This window comes from Lichenostomus cassidix, chromosome 2 (assembly GCF_008360975.1).
Source record: "Lichenostomus cassidix isolate B80296 chromosome 2, HeHo_3.0, whole genome shotgun sequence".
NCBI classification, from domain to species: domain Eukaryota; kingdom Metazoa; phylum Chordata; class Aves; order Passeriformes; family Meliphagidae; genus Lichenostomus; species Lichenostomus cassidix.
In genome coordinates, this window is record NC_139482.1 from 100,522,171 (window position 1) to 100,544,133 (window position 21,963).

General features: G+C 44.4%; 1 protein-coding gene across 2 annotated transcripts in view; it reads right to left on the minus strand.

Moving 5' to 3' along the window:
* The window catches only part of RALBP1 (ralA binding protein 1), a 40,150-nt gene extending 20,966 nt beyond the window's left edge, over positions 1 to 19,184 (minus strand). Inside the window, exon 1 of one of the 2 annotated variants that reach the window (XM_085052550.1) lies at positions 19,027 to 19,184. The gene's annotated coding sequence lies outside the window, so the exon portion shown is untranslated. Of the gene's footprint in view, positions 1 to 18,983 lie in introns of both variants that reach the window. The other variant, XM_085052551.1, reaches the window with a different exon arrangement.
* Positions 19,185 to 21,963: the final 2,779 nt, after the last annotated feature.

The window sequence follows — 21,963 nt, forward strand, 5'->3', positions numbered from 1 at the left end:
TCACGAGTAATCACACAAACACAGCATTAAGTAACTCCCCTGTGAGTCACACACTCTTCATAACCAGCAAAAATGAAAGCCTCAAGCAGGGACTTCACAATTTTTTTTTTATAGGAAGATTAAAATACAAATTGTTTAGCAGCATTCAGCTCCTGAACCTCAGATTACTTTACAAGTTATGTGATGCCATGAGAATGCTGGAAAATTTAATTCAAAGGAGGGTGTATAATCATACAGTTGAAGTCACAGAGGAGCAAGCTGTACATTTTTCAAATAATGCCAGCACCAGATCAGCTCTAAAAGTAACAAAAACAGCTTTTGTGTGGTCTCTCATTTACCTGTAGGTGGGTAAAGTCTGCCAGTTACAACACCATCCAAAGCATTTCAAGTTCTGCTCTGAGAGTCCATTCCAGCTCAGAAGGAGTGATATACAAATAGACAAAACTACTCAGCTCTCGACAATCAGTGAGCTACAGACCACATCCATATCTGAATGGACTCTTGGAGGAGCCAGTTCCCATTTACAATATGCAGCTGTGTCCAGATTATTCCCTATTATTGAGGGAATTCCAGCCCTTCAGTAATCTAATCAGTTGAGAGCCAACCTTAAAATAAAGAATTAAATAATACCTTAGACATTTTAGAAATATCAAAAACAAGGTTTCCAATCCCATTCTGATAAAGTCTTGCAATTGCATGAAGATAAAATCTCCAGATATGTGGCAGCATGTGCTTTCCAGTTTGGTTCACTTCAGGGAAAACAGTATTACAATCCCTCGCCTACAAATTCTGTAGAGCTTCATCAGGATGCAATTCACAAGTTGTTTCCAAGAGACACAGCCTGGGAAAAACAAAAATTGGTTCCCTGGAAGGGGGTGGATGGTTATATGCTTTGCTTCAGGAGAGAGCACATCTGAAAAGAGATGGACCAGAACTGCCTAGGTAAAGCCCCTGTCCCATGAGTGCCTCCTGCACTGCCTATACCATCACACTCTTGTTTTGCTGTAACATCCTGCTTCCCTGGAGGCAGGCTGTGATAACTAATATCCCATTGTCTGTCCTGCTACCTCTCCAAAGCAGGTAGTCTAGGAGAAAAGCATATGGGCATAAATCTTTGTTACAGGATAACAACCAAAGCCCTATACAGAGGATACACAAACAAAGCCCCACATGGGGCTTTCCCCACTCTTGGCTCAATCCCATCCCTCAGGGATAGCCCAGCAAGCCCTGCCACAAATATTCACCCAGCTGAATCAACTGCCATGGAAACAGTTTCAAAGCAGTGCACTATATTATGATCATAACTACACATATAAGAGGCATTCTTGCAAATAACTGGCCAGCTAACGAGCTGTTTAATTGCTTTGCATGGCAGCTTTCTCAAGTAATAAGCAGAAGGTCTGGGTTCTGCATCACGAGGCAGATGGGCACCGTACCCAGGCCAGACTTCTGCAGGAGCATCTTGACTAATCAGCCACCTGCACTGCAACTGCTACTGCCCACCCTGAAAATAATTTCTCATTCTTCAAACTTCTTGGGAATGTGCTACTTACTCCACTGTTCAGGACTCTCTGTTTTTACCCCCAGTAAATCTTGCTCTTGGTTCCCATGGTCTTGTCTGCACAAAGTAATCCAGTACCTCCAGTAACAGTACTCAAGCCCAGTACATTAATTTCCCACTTCACCTCTTAATACCAGTCTTCCCCAGGCTCTCTCAATTTGCTTCCTCAACCCCTTTCCTGCAGTCCAGTTCCTCCACAATCAGGTCTGTATCTCATCTATCTCACAATCTTTTTCTCACCAAGCAGGTGTTCACAACCTAGACCTGTGCAACTCCAGTTTCACCATTCCTGTTCTCCACACCCAGTGTCTCATCTAACCTCACCTCTTGGCTGCTCACTGTTTCCCAGGTCTCCCTTGTCACCTTCTATTTCTCCCACCCTCAGTTCTCATTAAAACTTCTGCAAATTATGGGCCACACAAAAGCAAGGCAACCTGGGAGGTCTTCTCCAGCCGGATTTAGGTTTCTAAATTACAAATAGCACTAAAAAGGTTTGCCTGATTACCAAAATATTTACTATTACAAAAAAGAGATATTTTCTTGCTAGCTGAATTCTCAGAAACAATTTGAAGAATTTGGTTTGTACTTAAAAAAAAAAAAATTAAATACCAGCCTCTGAAACAAAACTTTTCAGTCCAAATTAAAATGTGGTAACTTTTGATAAGAGCTGAATTGAATACTACAACAGACTTGCTAACATATTGAACCCTCCTATACTTCTGAAAATCACCACATTGTGCAACACAGATAATACCCATTGTTGCTTAGACAGGCTGTCTTGGATTGATGATATGATAATCCTTTATCCCCTATCGTTGGCTTATATGCCCAAGAAAGAAAAAAATGTGTGGTCCTGTCTCTTTAACTGCACCCAGCCGCAGAGAGAAACGCGGGTTTTTTTGAAAACATTTTCCCCAAGCCTCGCTCCGGGGGAGGATTCGTCGCTCGGCAGAGACTGCGTGCTGGACGGGGGTCGGAGTGAGCTTTGTTCCCGTTTTTTCCATTCTTCTTCTTTTTTTCCTCGTTTGGACCCCTTCTCTTCGATCTGCTTTGCCACCCGGAGACCCAGGAGGGCCAGAGGACAGCAGAGCTCTCCAGGGAGCTCCACCCGGCCCCGGGTGGGGAGCGAGGAGGAGAGGGACTGCGTCTGAGAAAAGGACTTTTTAATCAGGTTGAATAACTGCCTTTCACCTTGTTTTTCCCCTTCCCCTGTGCCTTGTAGGGCACTCTGCGTGGTTTTGTTAAATAAATAGTTTTTTTCTTCACTTTCATCTGAGAGGTTCTGTTGTGGGTGGGGGAGGGGGTGTCGGGGCCCTTCGCTCTCGGAAGAGAGAGAGTCTTATCATTAACCCGGGACATATTTGGCGCCCAACGTGGGGCCTCGATTACTTGTTCTACACCTTTTGTGGGGTTAGAGAAAGTGAAGAAAAAACCCTAATAATTGCATTCTGGTTTTAATCGCTTGTTATTGAATTACAGCCATCAGTAGTCACTATGCTGTTTGATGGGAGGTTGTTTGATGTAATACTGTCTGTTTGGCACATAGGTTTGTTTCCCTACCAACAGGTAGGGGCAATCCTGTCCCTAATGTATAATTTCCACCAATCAGGGACACGACTCCGGCTTTTTATAGTAATGTGTGTGATACTGACGATCTGTAAGAAGGTATGGGAAACAGTTAAAGATGTACATGCTCTGTTAGTTTCCTCCTCTAGTTTTAGTAACCTGTTTTGGAGTTTTGTTAGTAATATTACCCAACCTGTTAGAGAAGTAGAGGGTGAAGCTTCCTGGCTCCTCACCCATCTCTTTCCCTTTAAATCTGGTATATCAGCTTTTGAGAATATTCAGTTTCCCCTGGATGTTAAAGAGACCATTAACTTGGTAGTACAGGTGCTTTACCTAGGAGTTTCCGTGTATATGATGTTCAGTGTTACCAGAATGAGGGCTGAGAAGTCCAGAGGGGCTGAGCAGGAGCAGGCACCTAATCCAGATGTGAGGAAATTTGAATGGTGTGGAGTATGGGAGGACCTAGGTAAAACTTTAAAGAAATTCTCTGATCCAATAGACTGGGAATTTCCCCCTGGACAAATCCCGAGACCAGCTGAGGTGGGGAAGTATCTGAAAGAGAAGTGCAGAGACAACTGCAGTGCAATATGTTGGGCCCTGTCATATGCTTATCGTACACTGTCAGATATTATAGAACAGGAAGTAAGGGAGCCTAAGCCAATGGCAGTTGCTCCTATTACAAGGAGCAGGAAAGCCCAATTTAAGACTGATCGCCCAGATGACAGTGGGGAGGGACCCTCAAGGCCAGCAACTGAGTCAGAGGTCATTGTTGAATCCATGAATGTGAGAGACCTTCACAGCCTAAGAAAAGATTATGTCCAACGAGATGATGGATCTGTGATTAGTTGGTTAGTCCGTCTTTGGGATGCTGCAGGCGATGTTACACTTCTAGATGCTACTGAGGCAAGGCATTTAGGGACTGTGTTACGTGACCCAGATATCAACCAAACTATACGAGATGGGCCTGACTGCAGCAGCCTCTGGAGACGAGCTATCAGAGCTGCGAGGGACAGATACCTACATCCCGACGATCTCTATTCGCAACAAACCCAGTGGAGAACCATAGAACAAGGGATTCAACGCTTGAGAGAAATGGCAGTGGTAGAAATTGTCTTCCCAGAGGACATAGCAAACCCAGATCCGATTATAGACCCAGATAGGATAGAATGTACACCTGTGATGTGGCGGAAACTCCTAAAGCTTGGGCCATCAGGATATGCTTCTGCTTTAGCCATTATGAAGCAAGATGACGGGCATGAGACTGTGCGTGATATGACAAGGAAACTCCGAGCGTATGCAGATGTTGTGCATAGCCCAATGAATGCAAGAATCTCAGCTGTGGAAACAAATCTGCAGAAACTAGAAAATAAGATAGAGAAGAATCATGAAAAACTCAGTAAAGAGATTAAAGACAGCCTTCTCCAAATCTCAGCAGTACAGACCAGAGGTTCTGCTACCCCACGCAGACGCTCCTCAGCTATGAGAACTGGATATATCCCTCGACATGAGTTGTGGTATTTCCTGTGTGACAGTGGAGAAAACATGAACAGGTGGGATGGACAACCCACTGCTGTCCTGGCACGACGAGTGCGTGAATTGAAGGAGGGCAAGACTCAGAGAAGGAACTCCACCAGAAGGGAAGTAGCTCTACTCAATATGTCTGATTCCGTTGAAGGAACCTCTAACACAAATACCCACCATGGTTAGTGGGGCCCTGCCTCTAGCCAGGTAGAGGCCAGGGAAAACCGAATTTTTTGGACAGTGTGGATTCGGTGGCCTGGCACATCAGAGCCACAAGAATACGAGGCTTTAGTTGACACTGGTGCACAATGCACGATAATCCCATCGAGACATGTGGGGACAGAACCTATTTCTATTTCCGGCGTTACAGGAGGATCACAAGACTTGACCCTCGTGAAAGCTGAGGTGAGCCTGACTGGAAGAGAGTGGAAAGAACATTCCATTGTGACTGGCCCAGAGGCTCCATGTATTTTGGGTATAGACTTCCTCCGAAATGGATATTTCAAAGACCCAAAGGGACTCAAGTGGGCATTTGGGATAGCTGCTGTGGAGACAGAGGGCAAAAAACAATTGAACACCTTGCCTGGACTGTCAGAGAACCCATCTGCAGTAGGACTCCTGAAAGGGGAAGAGCAACAAGTACCAATTGCAACCTCGATTGTGCTCCGCCGACAGTACCGGACAACTCGTGATGCCGTGATTCCCATTCACAAACTAATCCGTGAGCTGGAGAGCCAAGGGGTGGTCAGCAGGACCCATTCATCCTTTAACAGCCCCATCTGGCCTGTGCGAAAATCTGAAGGAGAATGGAGATTGACTGTGGACTATCGTGCTTTGAATGAGGTGACTCCACCTCTGAGTGCTGCTGTGCCAGACATGCTGGAGCTCCAGTATGAGCTAGAGTCCAAGGCAGCAAAGTGGTATGCTACTATTGACATTGCAAATGCATTTTTCTCCATTCCTCTGGCAGCAGAGTGCAGACCTCAGTTTGCTTTCACCTGGAGGGGCGTGCAGTACACCTGGAACCGATTGCCCCAGGGGTGGAAACACAGTCCCACCATTTGTCATGAACTGATCCAGGCTGCACTGGAAAAGGGTGGGGCTCCAGAACATTTGCAATACATTGATGACATCATTGTGTGGGGGGACACAGCAGAAGAAGTATTTGAGAAAGGAAAGGAAGTAATCCAGATTCTCCTGGAAGCCGGTTTCGCTATAAAAAAGAGCAAAGTCAAAGGGCCTGCCAAAGAGATCCAGTTCCTAGGAGTGAAGTGGCAAGATGGACAACGTCAGATTCCTACTGAGGTTATCAATAAAATCATCACAATGTCCCCCCCAACCAACAAGAAGGAGACGCAAGCTTTCCTAGGTGCCATAGGCTTTTGGAGAATGCACATCCCTGAGTACAGCCAGATCGTGAGTCCTCTCTACCTCATAACCCGCAAGAAGAACGATTTCCAGTGGGGCCCTGAACAGCAGCAAGCCTTCACCCAGATCAAGCAGGAGATTGCTCATGCAGTAGCCCTTGGCCCAGTCAGGACAGGGCCAGAAGTACAGAATGTGCTTTACTCTGCAGCTGGGAGCCATGGCCTGTCCTGGAGCCTTTGGCAGAAGGTGCCTGGTGAGACCCGAGGTCGACCACTGGGATTTTGGGGCCGAAGTTACAGAGGGTCTGAAGCCAACTACACCCCAACAGAGAAAGAAATCCTAGCAGCATATGAAGGAGTCCAAGCTGCCTCAGAGGTAATTGGCACAGAAGCACAACTCCTCCTGGCACCTCGACTACCGGTGCTGGGGTGGATGTTTAAAGCAGAGGTTCCCTCTACTCATCATGCCACCAATGGCACATAGAGCAAATGGATTGCCCTTATCACACAGCGTGCCCGTATGGGAAATCTAAATCGCCCTGGGATTTTGGAAATAATTACAAATTGGCCTGAAGGTGAAAATTTTAGTCTGACTGAGGAAGAGGAGCTGGAACAGGTGACCCGTGCAGAGGAAGCCCCACCATACAACCAACTGCCAGCAGATGAAACCCGCTACGCTCTTTTCACTGATGGTTCCTGTCGTCTTGTAGGGACAAAAAGAAAATGGAAAGCAGCTGTGTGGAGCCCCACACGACGGGTTGCAGAAGCTAGGGAAGAAGAGGGGGGATCGAGCCAATTTGCTGAGCTCAAAGCCGTTCAGTTAGCCCTGGACATTGCTGAAAGAGAGAAATGGCCAAAGCTCTACCTTTATACTGATTCATGGATGGTAGCCAATGCTCTGTGGGGTTGGCTGGAAAAGTGGAAGAAGGCTGGTTGGCAGCGTAGGGGAAAACCAATTTGGGCAGCTGAAGAGTGGAAAGACATCGCTAGTCGGGCAGAGAGACTACCTGTGAAGGTCCGCCATGTAGACGCCCATGTCCCCAAGAGTCGAGCTAATGAGGAACACCGAAACAACGAACAGGTAGATCAGGCTGCAAAGATAAAGGTGTCCCAGGTAGACTTGGATTGGCAGCATAAAGGAGATTTATTCCTAGCTCGATGGGCCCATGATGACTCAGGCCATCAGGGCAGAGATGCCACCTATAAGTGGGCACGAGACCGAGGGGTGGATCTAACCATGGACTGCATCTCTCAAGTTATCCATGACTGTGTAACATGTGCTGCCATCAAGCAAGCCAAGCGGGTGAAACCCCTGTGGTATGGTGGAAGGTGGTCAAAATATAAGTATGGAGAGGCCTGGCAGATTGATTACATCACACTGCCTCAAACCCGCCATGGCAAGCGCTATGTGCTCACAATGGTAGAAGCCACCACTGGGTGGCTGGAAACATACCCTGTGCCTCATGCCACTGCTCGTAACACCATCCTGGGCCTTGAGAACCAAGTCCTGTGGAGGCATGGTACCCCTGAGAGAATTGAGTCAGATAACGGAACTCATTTTAAAAATAGCCTCATAAACAACTGGGCTAGAGACCATGGCATTGAGTGGGTGTACCATATTCCCTATCATGCACCAGCCGCTGGCAAAGTGGAACGGTATAATGGATTGTTAAAAACCACCCTAAAGGCATTGGGTGGGGGAACTTATAAGAATTGGGAGCGACATTTAGCAGAGGCCACCTGGTTAGTCAATACCCGAGGCTCCATCAACCGAGCAGGTCCTGCCCAATCTGAGCTTCTACATACAGTGGATGGAGATAAGGTCCCAGCAGTACATGCCAGAGGCTTGTTAGGGAAAACTGTCTGGATTGATTCTGCCTCACATAAAGACAAACCCATCCGTGGGGTTGTCTTTGCTCAGGGACCAGGTTGTACTTGGTGGATAATGCAGGAAGATGGAAAAACACAATGTGTCCCTCAGGGAAATTTAATTTTGGGTGAAGGCCACATGTAAGATTGGGATGGCAACATACCACCGTTCACCGTTCGTGACATTATTTGTACATAGTTATGTGTATATATGTATATATGTATATATGTATATATGTGTATATATATATGTGTGTGTTTGAAGTTGGAAGATGTTAAGGTGGGCCTTAAGCCAACGCTATGGAATAAGGGGTGGAATGTCTTGGATTGATGATATGATAATCCTTTATCCCCTATTGTTGGCTTATATGCCCAAGAAAGAAAAAAATGTGTGGTCCTGTCTCTTTAACTGCACCCAGCCGCAGAGAGAAACGCGGGTTTTTTTGAAAACATTTTCCCCAAGCCTCGCTCCGGGGGAGGATTCGTCGCTCGGCAGAGACTGCGTGCTGGACGGGGGGTCGGAGTGAGCTCTGTTCCCGTTTTTTCCATTCTTCTTCTTTTTTCCTCGTTTGGACCCCTTCTCTTCGATCTGCTGTGCCACCCGGAGACCCAGGAGGGCCAGAGGACAGCAGAGCTCTCCGGGGAGCTCCACCCGGCCCCGGGTGGGGGGCGAGGAGGAGAGGGACTGCGTCTGAGAAAAGGACTTTTTATTCAGGTTGAATAACTGCCTTTCACCTTGTTTTCCCCTTCCCCTGTGCCTTGTAGGGCACTCTGCGTGGTTTTGTTAAATAAATAGTTTTTTCTTCACTTTCATCTGAGAGGTTCTGTTGTGGGTGGGGGAGGGGGTGTCGGGGCCCTTCGCTCTCGGAGGAGAGAGTCTTATCATTAACCCGGGACACAGGCCTTAGAATTATTCCTGGTGTGACAACCCTGTCCATTCCCTCTTGTGCACCTCTCCAAATTCCCACTTGCACCAGCACTAATACTTGTAAAACAGAACAGAAAGTTTTATTTTTACCACTTAAGACAGGAAGGCAGGAAAATACAACAAAAGGTGTGCAGTTTACTTTCTTAACAAGCACTATAAACATAATATCATCACAGGTTTTGTTTGCCCTCAGGACTGTATACAAGTTTTTTTACAATTCACATTTTTTGACAAGTCCTTCAAAGAGTTGTCTAACCCCTTCTCACCAAAGGTCTGCAGCAAGTTGTACAGTAATTATGATTTAGCAATTAATACTAATTGTTATACTTTAATCAGTTCCTGGGCTGGGTCTATTTAATAACAAATTCCCCTGATCAGAGATTTAAACTACGGCAACATTCAGTCACAGTCCAATACCTGAATGCAGCCAGCTTGAGAACAGCTGTCAATTTAGCAGAGTCAGGAAAAAAACCCAAACATCTTAAATCCATGACTGGCTGAGCTGAATGTACTACAAATGCTGCTAGAAAAGAAAATGCTTTTCAGAGTGAAAAAAAGCAAAACAAAGAAGAAGAAAAACCAATTGATTTGGCATAGAATATTTTACAGGAGTTTTATGCATTTCTGCTGTTCTTTCGAGAGCATTTGCAGGCTACTCATGACAGATCAAACAACAGAGAATGGAATCTAGTTTTCCAGAGAGACCAGAGCTCTGCACACTCAGTTCCAACACCCAGTAAAAACAATTAAGCCTATATAACCTCTAATTTTGGGGGGAGGGGGTGGTGGTGTTGAGTGTTTTAGCTAACACATGCTAAAATACTAGAAGTGAAAAGGCTAAACAGCAATTATTAAAGACTCTTTGCTTTGGATTTAAGACCGGCAGCAAATCTGGTACATGCCCACACACCAGTAATGTGCAATATAATGCACTGGCCTTTCTGTAACAGCAGTAATTCACCTGGCAAATTCAACAGCAGCAGTGGAGATGCAGTAAGGCATTGTGAGGCTCCTGCCAGCAGATTGAGTTCAAGCTCTGTGGAACTCTTAGGAATGCACTCAGCTGACAAGTGCAGGAAGGTGCCACTGCTGCTGTGTTACCATCATCTTTCCTACCGCGCCAATTACAATGAAACCAGGACCAGTGTCCCTCTACAAACATCACTTCACGGCTGTCTGCCGCTTTGCCCTTCCAGAGCCACTTGCTACCATCCCTCAAGCACACAGAGTTCCACAGGGACAGAGCCTTGCCTCACTGTCAATTGCATAAACCTGCTTAACATGTAGAGGGAATGGCAGAGCACAGGTGCTGCACAGAGAATTGCATGCTGAGTCCAGACAGTGTTGCTTTTTAATCCAGGACTGAGATATCCTCTTTCAGACTGGATATAGAAAAATATCACTTGGAAGCACTGTGCTTCTTCACTGAACTGAGTGAATTGTGATCCATTATTTTATTCATAGAATTTTCAAACAGCATTTACTTTGCAGAAGTCACTTCATAATCCTTTAAATAGGAGGTCAGCACAAACAATCCAGTTTACCTTACCAAAGGCAAAAATTATTCAATTCTAAGGCCTTATCATTCCCATAAAGAAGCAATTTCTGAAAGCACACTGACACACAAACCTTTAGGGTTAAAACTGTGAAAATCAAGTTTCTTATGCTTTACATTGAATTTTTACCACCATGTACTGAACACAGATGAAAAGATCTATCAATTACAGGCTGTCACTTGAACTGACAACTCTGTAGCATAAGGAGAAGCTAAGAACAGCTTTGCTTGGATCTCTTCATATTGAGATACACAACACAGATGATCAATTTCCATGTATGATCCTCTTCATGTTTAAAAATCCTGCATGTTCCAGTGTAACACAGGCAAATCATATTCAACTTTTAGTGAATATTAAATGGAACTAGGTGGTTGAGATAAAACCCATTCTACCATAACAGCAGAAAGAAAAAGTAAAGAATTACTTTGATTCAGAAACACTGTTTATAGAAGAGCTTCTCTGATTATTTTCAGTGATTATTTAGTAACTATGTCTATCTGCTGATTATTCTTAGCGATTATTTGATAACTGTCTACCTGCATCACCTCTGCTTTTGGCTTAAGAGTCCTGTTTATTATCAAGCTAACATCAATGCCTATTGACCTGGAAACCAGCCTTCACTGGTTGTTTAATTAAGCCAAATTTGAGTAAAATCAAGCACAGACTGGGTTGCATGCAAACGTTTTCCCAACTTAACACTAATGGATTGATGTATAACATTTCTGTGCTCCCAGCATGGCAGTTTTTAGCATAGCTTTATTGTATATGCAGTTCTACACACCAAAAGGTTTTTATATGATGTAGCTTGTTTCATTTTGAGAGCTGTTTTGAGACATGCCAACAAAATAATTGTTTTGCTGATCCAAGTTACGTCTACAGCAGGAACCTGCGGGAATAGATGTCAATGTCTTTCAAACTCATGCTATATGGAAAAGAAAACTTATTTTTAGCATGGTATGTAAGTTTCAGCACAAGAGGAGGGCTATACCATCTCCTCTTCCCAGACATATTCCTATTAATGCCAGTGACAACTCTTCATCACCACACGAAAGATTTAGCCTTACAGCAAATTTCTGAATTTTTAGTTATTTTTTTCACTACCATATGTAGAGATGGGATTAACAAGTTCTGTTTTCCGTGTCTGCCCCAGATTCACTCAACACCCAAGGGGAAAATCAATTTAAATATTTACAAACTCAGCAGATTATTAATTATGATTAACATCACCACCTCCAGGGCTGAGATGTTGCAAAATGTCACGCATGTGAACACAGAAAACATTCACAAATCCATGCGAGGCAAGGTGCAGCACCACCCACCATGGGGCCACTGTTGGTCTCTGCTGAGAAAGCAGGAATCTGTCATCCATTAAATGCCAATTACTGAAACAGCAGCAGGACCCACAAGTTCACAGTATTTGCCTTGTCTTCTATGCCAGTTTACCTAACCAAACAGCCTTAGAAGAAAGCTTACATGAAACACCAGCCTTCTAAACAAATGTATAAACATCCTTAGAATTTAAATTCGCACATAAAACAGGCCCAGTTCATCTCAATCTGTACCATCTACTGCAGCAATTTTCAGCAATTCTTTGTCTTAAGAATATCGCCAAGAAACTCCCACACCTTAACAAATACACTGATTGATGTTTTCAACTTACCTACCAAATATAATAAAAATTAACTGAATAATAACACAAACAAAACATTAAAAATATGTACACTCCACAGATGCAGGAAAAGTTTGGTATTTGATAGCACAGGACCAAACAAGTTCTGACTGCCATTCCCACATCTGACGTGTTGCCTTGTCTGAACATCAATCATGCTGCTTTAATCAGAGCATGGAAACCCCAGTAGTAAAACCAAAGATGGCCTTTGCCCTGTCCCTCCCTCAAAAGAAGATAAACTGCTTCCAACAGCGTAAGTCAATTTTTAGAGTGGTGAAATCCTTACACGTAAGTACTAAAACCCACCAAATGTAATTACCTTTTGAAAATATCCACTTACAACTGACTGTTCTAATGATACACACTAACTGCAAACTTCCTTGATGTTTGTGCATCTTTCAGTTGCCTCCAAAGTTTGACTGAAAGAGCAATAAAAACTTAAAGATTTATAAAGAATGAGCAACCAAAAGAAACCCATAGAAAACTGCAAACAAATTTGATCATAAACCAAATAAAATATCCTAAAATTGCAGCACACAAAAGGAGTGATGCAGGTAAAACCGATCTGCCTTCTCCATTGCTTTTTGGTAGTATATGCAGGTTCTGGTATGTTCAAAGATACATTTGTGAAAGCCATGGCCAGAAAATTGGTTCTTTATTATCTTTGTGAAGGAACTTGCATTTAAATATACATCTCAGTATGTCAGTCAGAATAATTTACTGAACCAGACAGCAAAGTAAGAATTCCACATATTCATCACTTCCTCTTTCAGGTGGAAAGTTGCATTTTCTTTCCTCCAACAACATCTAAAACCCTTTTCAAAACATGATTGCTTAAAATGCACCTGCTCACCAGTGGTACACACTCTGTGAATTTTGGAGAACTGCAACCCCAAATTTCAGGATTCAAACTTCAGAAGCGTGACCTGTGAAAGATCTCTGCACCTAAGATTACCGTGCAAGTGGCTGCCACAAGGAAAACTTACAGAATTTGTAAAGATTAAAACATCTAAAGAAGAAGAAAAGCTGAAATACTAGACTGAAATAATCCAAGGAGTTTCTGGGTAAATCTGTTCAATCACTTGGTATTTTTTGCCCCAACCTCCCACATTTTTAGTCCTTTCAATCAATTAAAAATATCCTATAAAATATGAAAAGCTCTTTAGGCTATCTTAAAAGAACAGCATCTCCTTTGAAGTCACCACAATTGAAAATTAAAAGAGGAGATGACACTTCTCTTTGAATCCAATTAAAAAAAAAAAAAAGTCTTTTGAGGTTTTGTACAGATTAGCATTACACTTTTATATAGCATTTGGTTCACAATATTAAAATTTACTGGAGTATTGAAATATAGTAAAGTATCTGTCAATTACCTTTTATCAGTAATTATACACTACATTCATACATTCAGTATTAAGTATGTGAAAGCAGTGTATTGGACATAGAAAAACTGAGAATTATGAACTTCCATAGTATTCATGGTAGAAAACCATTACTAATACAATGAAATGAGAGTCTCATTGCTGGCATGTTAAGCACTAGGGTTTACATTTAGCACTCAATTTAACCCATGCTGATAAAAATCACTGAAAATTTATTTTCATGGCAACATCCAGAAAAATTCTGCACATGACTGCTGATCCTCATATTTACAAAACACAACTGGGTAGGCTAGAAATGTTAAAGTAGCAACAAGCCTCACCACCAAGGTAAGTTAAATGTTAAATTTCTTAAAAGTCATTGTAAGATAAACATTATATTATACCTTCAAACTCACAGGTGTAACTCCTATTTTACAAAGTTATGTACTGTGGCTAGCACAGTTTTTCCCATGAGAAGTTTTCTTGTGTTTTGTAAATAAAGATAAAGTTTGGATGTTTTGGAACAGTGTCCCAGAACTTGGGCAGTACAGGCCTGGCCAATCAGGCCTGGGGGAAGGCTTCTGACTGACCAATCTGGGTGACTTTTGAGAACTCTATAAATGTGATGAAATCAAAACAATAAAGGTCATTCCTTCTTGCCACTGAGAACCGACGCATTCATTACTCTGCTAGCTGCTCAACAGCGACAATGTACGATTTTAAAGAGAAGTGATATCCTTGCAGAATTCTTACTTATTTTTTTTGTGAGAAAGAGAAGCTGCAATTTTTGTCACTGCGATATCCCTTTTTCCACTAGTGTCAAGTTAACAGTATTATCCACATATATTGGTTTTTAAAAACCATTCTTCAAGCTCTGGTAGTAGAGTTCCATGATCAGTTCCAAGAACTCCTTTCTGCCAGATGTCTTGTCCTTTAGTAATAGAAAAGGCCCAGAGATCCTACTGAACTGTAAAACAGGAAGCAAACTGCATTAGCTGCCTTTACCTAGATAACAGAAACCTGTGAAATTTTCATGCTGGAGAGGAAAAAAATGTAACAAAAATACATTTTATCTATACATAACTACAGGAAATGACTCAAGAGTTATTCACTCCTAACAAATGTACAAAACAACCAACATTAACCTAAATTTATTTTCCTTAAAATAATTTTCAGTTTGGTGCAAACTTGCATTCTGATTTGGAATGTCAAACCTTACCACCAAGCACTCACTCCTTTTTCTTCCTCTCCAGCAACCATCTGGCAGTTCCCACCTCATGCAAACAGCCATCACTCATCCCTTGCTTTCCTTGTGTGCCTCCAGAGACCAGAATAGCCAGTCTAAAAAAGCTCTGCTCCTTGTGGGTGAGAAGGAGAATAAAGAAGGCAGTGTGGATATGAGGAATCTGCTCCTACTGTTTGGGAAGCTGACCCTTCCACTGCACTGAAGGGTAGACCTATTCCTATGGAAAAGTGTAGCCCCCAGCAGCCAAGATAGTGCATCTCTGCATCTTCACAGTGCTGTGCTCCTGTTGGGCTGTAGCTGGTAAGAATCATTAAGCCATTCTCTACTTCTTTCAGGGAAGACAGCAGCCTGGATGGAAGCAGGACAGGGATTGCCTACAAGGTCATACCATAAATTAATGTATGGATCATAATCCTTCTTTCAAAGAAATTTTCTCTTTGCATTGATTGCTTAAGGTCTGTATTCCTGCATACCTCCCCAACACTTACAACAAATGGACAGATGGCAAGCCATTAATGATTAAGGGCACAGCAGCACAGAGTGACTTACATCACATTATTCAATTATTATTATATCAGAATAATTGCTTTTTTTTTTTTGCATGAAGAAAACAATACAAAATTTGCTTATTTAAAATACAACATTTTCTCTACGAATATTTTTTAAACTGGGCTAGATATCACATTACTATTAACACACATTACCAATTCACTATATTTACTCAGATCTACATTATTACTGGTTTAGCATCTGGCAAGCACTTTTTCTTTATAATTATAAAATTATGGGTTTAGTAAATGATTAGTTGGTATTTTTTTGGTCAGGATCCTACACCAAGCTGCTTCTGGGAGAAACTGGGACATCTTCATTATCTGTACTTTTGTTTACTTAGTATCACAGGAGCTAGACAAGGAAAAAATACCAAATCATGTTCTCTATTTAAAAACACCTTAATTAATTATCAAAGGAAATACTGCTTGTAGGTAGTGAACTGATGGCTCTAAATGCTGTGATCTCATGGTTTTGAATTTGTAGATCTCAGACTCTGATGCATACTTGGAACTCATGATTAGATAAGAAAAAGAGGTACTTTCTGTGGGTTTTTTTTAATGCACAAGTAATAATAAACAACACTAAGGACCCAGTTAAGCATTCAAAATATTTTTAGTCAGATGTACTTTGTTCAGGTATTAACTTTTGTTTTTACTTTATTATCCACTGAAGCCACTGTACTTTGTATTATCTTTTTCACTAATTCTTCTCTACTAGTTAAAAATTGCCACAGCACTTTAGTGATGAAACCTAAATGAAATATTTTCCCTAGTGCACTATCTCCTAATAACAGGACAGAGTAAATGAGAAACTCCTTGGATATATTTGAACCAAGCGTTGTGTGAGCCAACTTACTGGTTCACCACTCCTCACTTGGGTAAAACCATTACATTCTCCACTTGCCAGCAGTTACCCCAAGCAAGCTGTCATTCCTCAATTTTTACTGCAGTCTAAAAAAAAAACTGGAAGCAGGGAGCACTGGATCCCTGCTGCTATTAAGCTTCAGAGACTTGTTGTTGCTGATACCATCAAAGTCTCTTTCACTCTACTATACATCCACAACTTCAATCAAGTATGTATTCCCTGATGTCAAGCCCAAAAGGTGAGGGATGGTCAAGATGGGAAGGGCAAGTATTGACAGGAAAGGAGTCATACCCTTCCTTTTTCTAAACTCAGCCTTCTGGTTTTGGCCATGGCAAGCAGAAGATGTGAACCTTATTTGGACAGCAGTCACCCCTCAACACCACCATGTCTGAGGATGCAGCCTAAGTAAAACTTCCACTCCATAAGGTGCTTCCAGCCCAACTGTGGGCCCATCTGATATACTTTTAATTATTTCTGAGCAACAATTTCAAAACTATGGCCCATGAGGCTCTGGGGAACAGCAGAAGGAGCTGATGAAGTATGGCACATGGCAAACCATGACTAGTTATAAGGGTAGTGAATCATCCACTAATTCAACATAATCAGATACATTAGTTCACAGACAAGCTTGGCAGATTATGCTACACTACACTGCAATAAACTGAAGGTAAATATATTATATTTTGGCATTTTGAGGCCAGCTATATGACAGCAGGCTTTACAGAAAGAAAGTAAATTGGCATTTGTTGGTATTTATTGCTGAACAGCAGCATCTTCCATGTTAGTCTAAAAACCACCCATAATGAACAGCAATGTTTACTCAGAAATGATGCAAACCTTTTCTGTAAAAAAATACAGCTAAAACTTACTAGGGAAGAGTGGCTCAGGGTACAGTGGAGACCAGAGCCCCAAAGTGCTAGATGCAGTGCTTGTGCATGGCAGCTTTGCTTTAAGCACACCCGCAGAATCAAGCCGTGCAGCTCTGAAGCAAGAATGCAGTTATTGCAATTCCAAGACATACTGCAGTGTAGACTTGCACATATAGAAATGGCAATAATCTGCCCTGTGGAAAAGGAATTTTCTTCCCTACATAACTAAAATCACATCAGGGGTTTTACAGTGGAATCCTTACTTTGGGGAAAAGCCCCACCAATCCAAACCACAAAATACACCCTCCCACCCCTGAATGCACCTTAACTAAGACAGAAAAGTGCCAAACTAAGATTTGAAGGCAGCTATTCCTATGTTCCATTTCTGACGTGGGAAGTCTAAAGAATAAAATTGATTTTCTCCAAGCTAGAAATGAGATCCCTAGGACGTGGAATGTAAAGTTCCCTGCTTCACCATAAAATACACCCTGTTCTTTGATGTAGTTAGCTAGAACATTACAGCAAGGGGGTTAATAAATTTCACACTCTTAGAAGTACTAAATGCTCAAAACTACAACAGTTTGGAAGGGCTTTTCTAAATTCCTGCTTATTTCTCTGTAGCAAAGAGTTCCCCAAGAGCTTGTCACACTAACTGTATGGACTATATGCAGACTGCACTGAAATGAAGTGAAGCACAGCACCATTCACCACGAGCTGCATGCAATACCTCAAATGACATCAAACCCCAAACCTAAGGGATCTAAGGGATCCCTCTGCCATTCTCCTGTAAGCTCATTAATAAATTTACATCCATTACCATACTGCATCATATCCAATGGAGCCTTAACATCACTCCTGAAAGGGTGCATTATGGCAATGCAGAGCACTCATGGTAAGCACTTCAAGCCATTTCCAGATGAGAAACACGTCTAAGAACACAATTAGGGCTGTTTTCTTGTGCTGGAACAAGGGGCTTGTACAAATGGTTTATGCAACTGGCAAAAAGGCTTTAGCCTATTTTTTATAATAATCAGTTCTTATTAACAATTATTATTAACCTAATGGATTACCGGGGAGGGGGAAACCCAAACCACACCATTCTCATGAACAGATACTTTTGGTGTGGATTACTGGCATTTTCCTTGTCATTTGTTTGAACATCTGTAAGCACTTAAAAATAAGATGTATTTGCCCATACATCACCCTCTGACAAATCCTTGGAAGCGTTCAAGGCCAGGCTGGACGGGACTCTGAGCAACCGGGTCTAGTGACAGCTGCCCCTGCCCATGGCAGGGGTTGGGACGAGATGGTCTCCGAGGTCTCTTCCACCAAACCATTCTGTGACTCTAACAGTAACACACACTTTCTAAACAACATTATCAGGTAGGAAACACGACATCCTCAGAACCTGTTAATCACACTAGATGCAGAAAAATTACAATAATGGTAAATTTCCTGGGTTTTAAGGTGCGACCTCTAGGTGAAGGTAAAAGACCAGAAATCCCCGACTTCGCAAAAAACCAAAAAAACCAACCCAAAACGACCTCGCAGAGCACCAACCCACAGCCCAGCACGGCTCTCATCCGAGACTGAGCTGCAGCGATCCCCGCACACTGCAAAGGGAGCAAACGCTCAAGGAAACAGGGCGCGCAAGGTGCCCGGCGCCTGCTCCCGTGAGGGCAGGAGGGACAACAAGCCCTTAAGGATCGCACGCGGGCCGGACACCGTGCCGAGAGGGGAACGGAGGGAGGGAGGCAAGGAAGGGAAGGGAAGAAGCAAGGAAAGAAAGGGGAACGGGAGCAGAGCAGAGAAGGAAGAAGGCAGCAAACGAAGGTAGCGGAGAGGAGGGAGGGCGAGCGGCGCCCCGAGGGCGAGTGGGTGGAGCCTCCTCAGGCCCCGCCCCTCCCGCTCGAGCAGCCCGCGCCGGCCCCTCCCCCACCCGGCAGCCGCGCGCGCCGCGGGGCGGTGGCGGCTCGCGCTGCCAGTTGTGCGCTCCCCCCCTTCCTCCGCCCCCGCCCGCCCGCCCGGACCCGGAACGGCCCCGCGCCCCTCACCGGGCTGTCGGGCCGGGCCGGCCGCCCGCGCCCCGGTACTGACCGTCGGGGGTCCCGCTCGCCCGCGCAGCGGCTCCGCCTCGGCCTCACGCGCGGCGGGCACGCCCCGCCTCGCGCCCCATCCCGCCGCCGCCGCCGCCCGGCGCTCGCAGGGACGGGCGGGGAGCGGCGCGAGCTCACGCCACCGCGCACGCGCCGCCGCCTCGCTCCGCGCGGCCGTGAGGGCGGGGGAGGAGGAGCGGGCGGGGCCGGTCTCCCCGCGCGCGGAGCACGACGGGAGCTGTAGTTCCCCCCGGTGCGCTGTCGGCGGGGCGTGAGGTGGCCGCTGGCCGCCGCACTACAGCTCCCAGCGGCCGGCGCGCCGCGGGGGGCTGCAGCTCCTCTCCCCTCTGTCGCTGCTGAAGCCCCCAGGCCCGCGGGTGCGCGGCCCGGCTGGCCGAGGGGACCCCGGCTCGCATCCCGGCGGGGGACCCTGGTGAGATACGTTTGTGAAGCTCCTCCACCAGCCGCCGAGAGCCGGCTGGCAGCAGCCCCATCGCTCCTCTGGGAACACAAGGAACATGAGCGTTCCCTCAGCCTTGAGCTGGCAGTGGCCCTTGAAGCCAGGAAGGCCCATGATATCCTGGGTTGCACTAGGAAGAGCACTGCCAGCAGGTCGAGGGAGGTGATCGTCCCCCTCTACTCAGCCCTGGTGAGGCCACAGCTGGAGTGCTGGGTCCAGTTCTGTGCTCCTCAGGACAAGAGAGACACGGAGCTCCTGGAGCGAGTCCTGTGGAGGGCAACAAAGATCATTAAGGGACTGGAGTATCTGTTATGAGGAAAGGCTGAGGGAACTGGACCTGTTCAGCCTTGAGAAGAGACGACTGAGACGGGGCCTCATGAATGTCTATAAGTATCTGAAGGAGGGGGGATGCCAAGAGGATGAAACCAGGCTCTTCTCAGTGGTGTCAAGCAATAGGACAAGAGGCCACGGGCAGAAACTGATTCACAGGAAGTTCCACTTGGATATGAGAAAGAACTTTACTGTGTAGGTGACTGTGCACTGGAACAGATTGCCCAGAGAGGTTGTGGAGTCTCCCTTGCTGGAGATATTCCAACACCATTTGGACACAATCTTGTGCAATGTGCTCTGGGATGATCCTGCTTGAGCAGACAGGTTGGACCAGATGACCCACTGTGGTCAACCTGACCCATTCTGTGATTCTGTTAGTGATTAAAGCCAGGTATAGCTGAATGTGTTGTGAGATTACAGCTGATAGAGTGAGAAGTCAGCAAACACCACAAGCCATCAGTCTCAGTGTGGGAGCTGATACAGCCCCACAGCTGGGGGCACCTGGGCCACCTTCCCTGTGACATTGCTGCTGACAGAATTCCACATCCTCTGTTCACGTGAGAACAGCCATTGGCTTCAGCTTCATCCTGCAAAACAAACCCGACCTCCTGTGAGGAGTTACCACTCCTCACTACCACTTTCTGGAACACGAGGGAAATGGAGAAACGTTCTTGGTGCTGCTTGAGGCAACCTGTGCCAAGGAACACATCCCCATCTCAACATGCATCCTGTTTACAGTGATGATGAAAGGAATTTTGTGATTTTTTTTTTTTTGCCTCTTACAATGCAAGTTTCTGTTACATTGAGCACCTGCGTAATTTGAATCCCTTTCAGGATTCTTTATCAACAGGGGAATTTGTTTCAGTCAGAAGCAGGGCCGATTCATTCGCACAGCCTCAAGCATAATCCCCGGCCTATTGGACACATTAATACTGTGGCAGCGTGCCACCTGCTCCATTTATTCACTTGAGACTCAATGCTGCTTAGTCCCTGTCGAATGAGCTCTTTGTGCCACCTCCTGCGGTAATGTAAAAGGTCCCCCACAGGAATTTGTGCTATTCAGTGGAAGATACAAAAGGGAGGGTTGTAAACACTCTGATTAGTGTTGGAGCACAGGGATATTGTCTCTACCACGTATTACATAACGTCGCAACTTCCAGTCTCCCTTAACAGCAAGGGCTCACTAGGCTATTTAACTTAACATCGAAGCTAACATGTTTCTTTTTTTGTTATATATAAAGGGCCCCTTACTCCTGGCAAAAGAAGAGAGAAGGGTTAGTTCTGTAACATCCCGTAGTAATTGGAGATGGTTGCCCATGAGGAGCGCCACTTGAAGTGACAGTGGCCAGAGGCTCTTAGCTCTGAAGAATGTGTATTATCAGAGGCTGCTGCCAACTAAAGTTCAAGCACAATGGGCCCATCAGCTAATGAACCCAGAATGAATCTTCTCCCAGATTTTGAGGACAAACAAGTGATTGTGTGCAGTGCCAACTATACCAATTTACTGCCGTGTGAAACACATTTGGATGATTTCTGACTTGCAAAATTCCCTGTGGTCTGAGGCCATTTTACACAGACTGAGACACTTTCTTACACCCTCAACATGCCCCACGTTCACTCAGCAAATTCTTACTGCTTGAAATACAAAGTGAAGCAAGGAAATAGCAAGCTGTCTGCTTGAAAATTCAGTCTTGCTGAGGTACCTGAGCCTCATAAAAGTTCTAATGATGAAGGTGAACTTTAGCATTTGGTCAGGGAAAGAAAAGGGAAAATACATAGCTTTGTTAAAGAATAATTCCTTCCTTCTACTACTACTTCAACAAAGCCAGTTCTGGAGTTAAGTTTGTCTTGGAAAGATGGAAGTCTGTGGACTGTACCATTCTGGGGTAACTTTAGACATGCTGTGTAATTTTCCTTAGCAATAAAGGAATACACAGTGGTCAGGAGGAGATTTAGCATAGGAGAGAAACTAGTTGGCCACATACAGAAACAGATGTCAACAAATGAGAGCCTGAAGATAAAACAGGAAAACCTAGAAGTAGTAAATTAGTTAATGCCTTTGGGGGAGAAAGTATGTTTTTCATAGAAAATACTACAAAGAGAAAGAGAAAGAGAAAGAGAAAGAGAAAGAGAGAAAAGAGAAGAGAA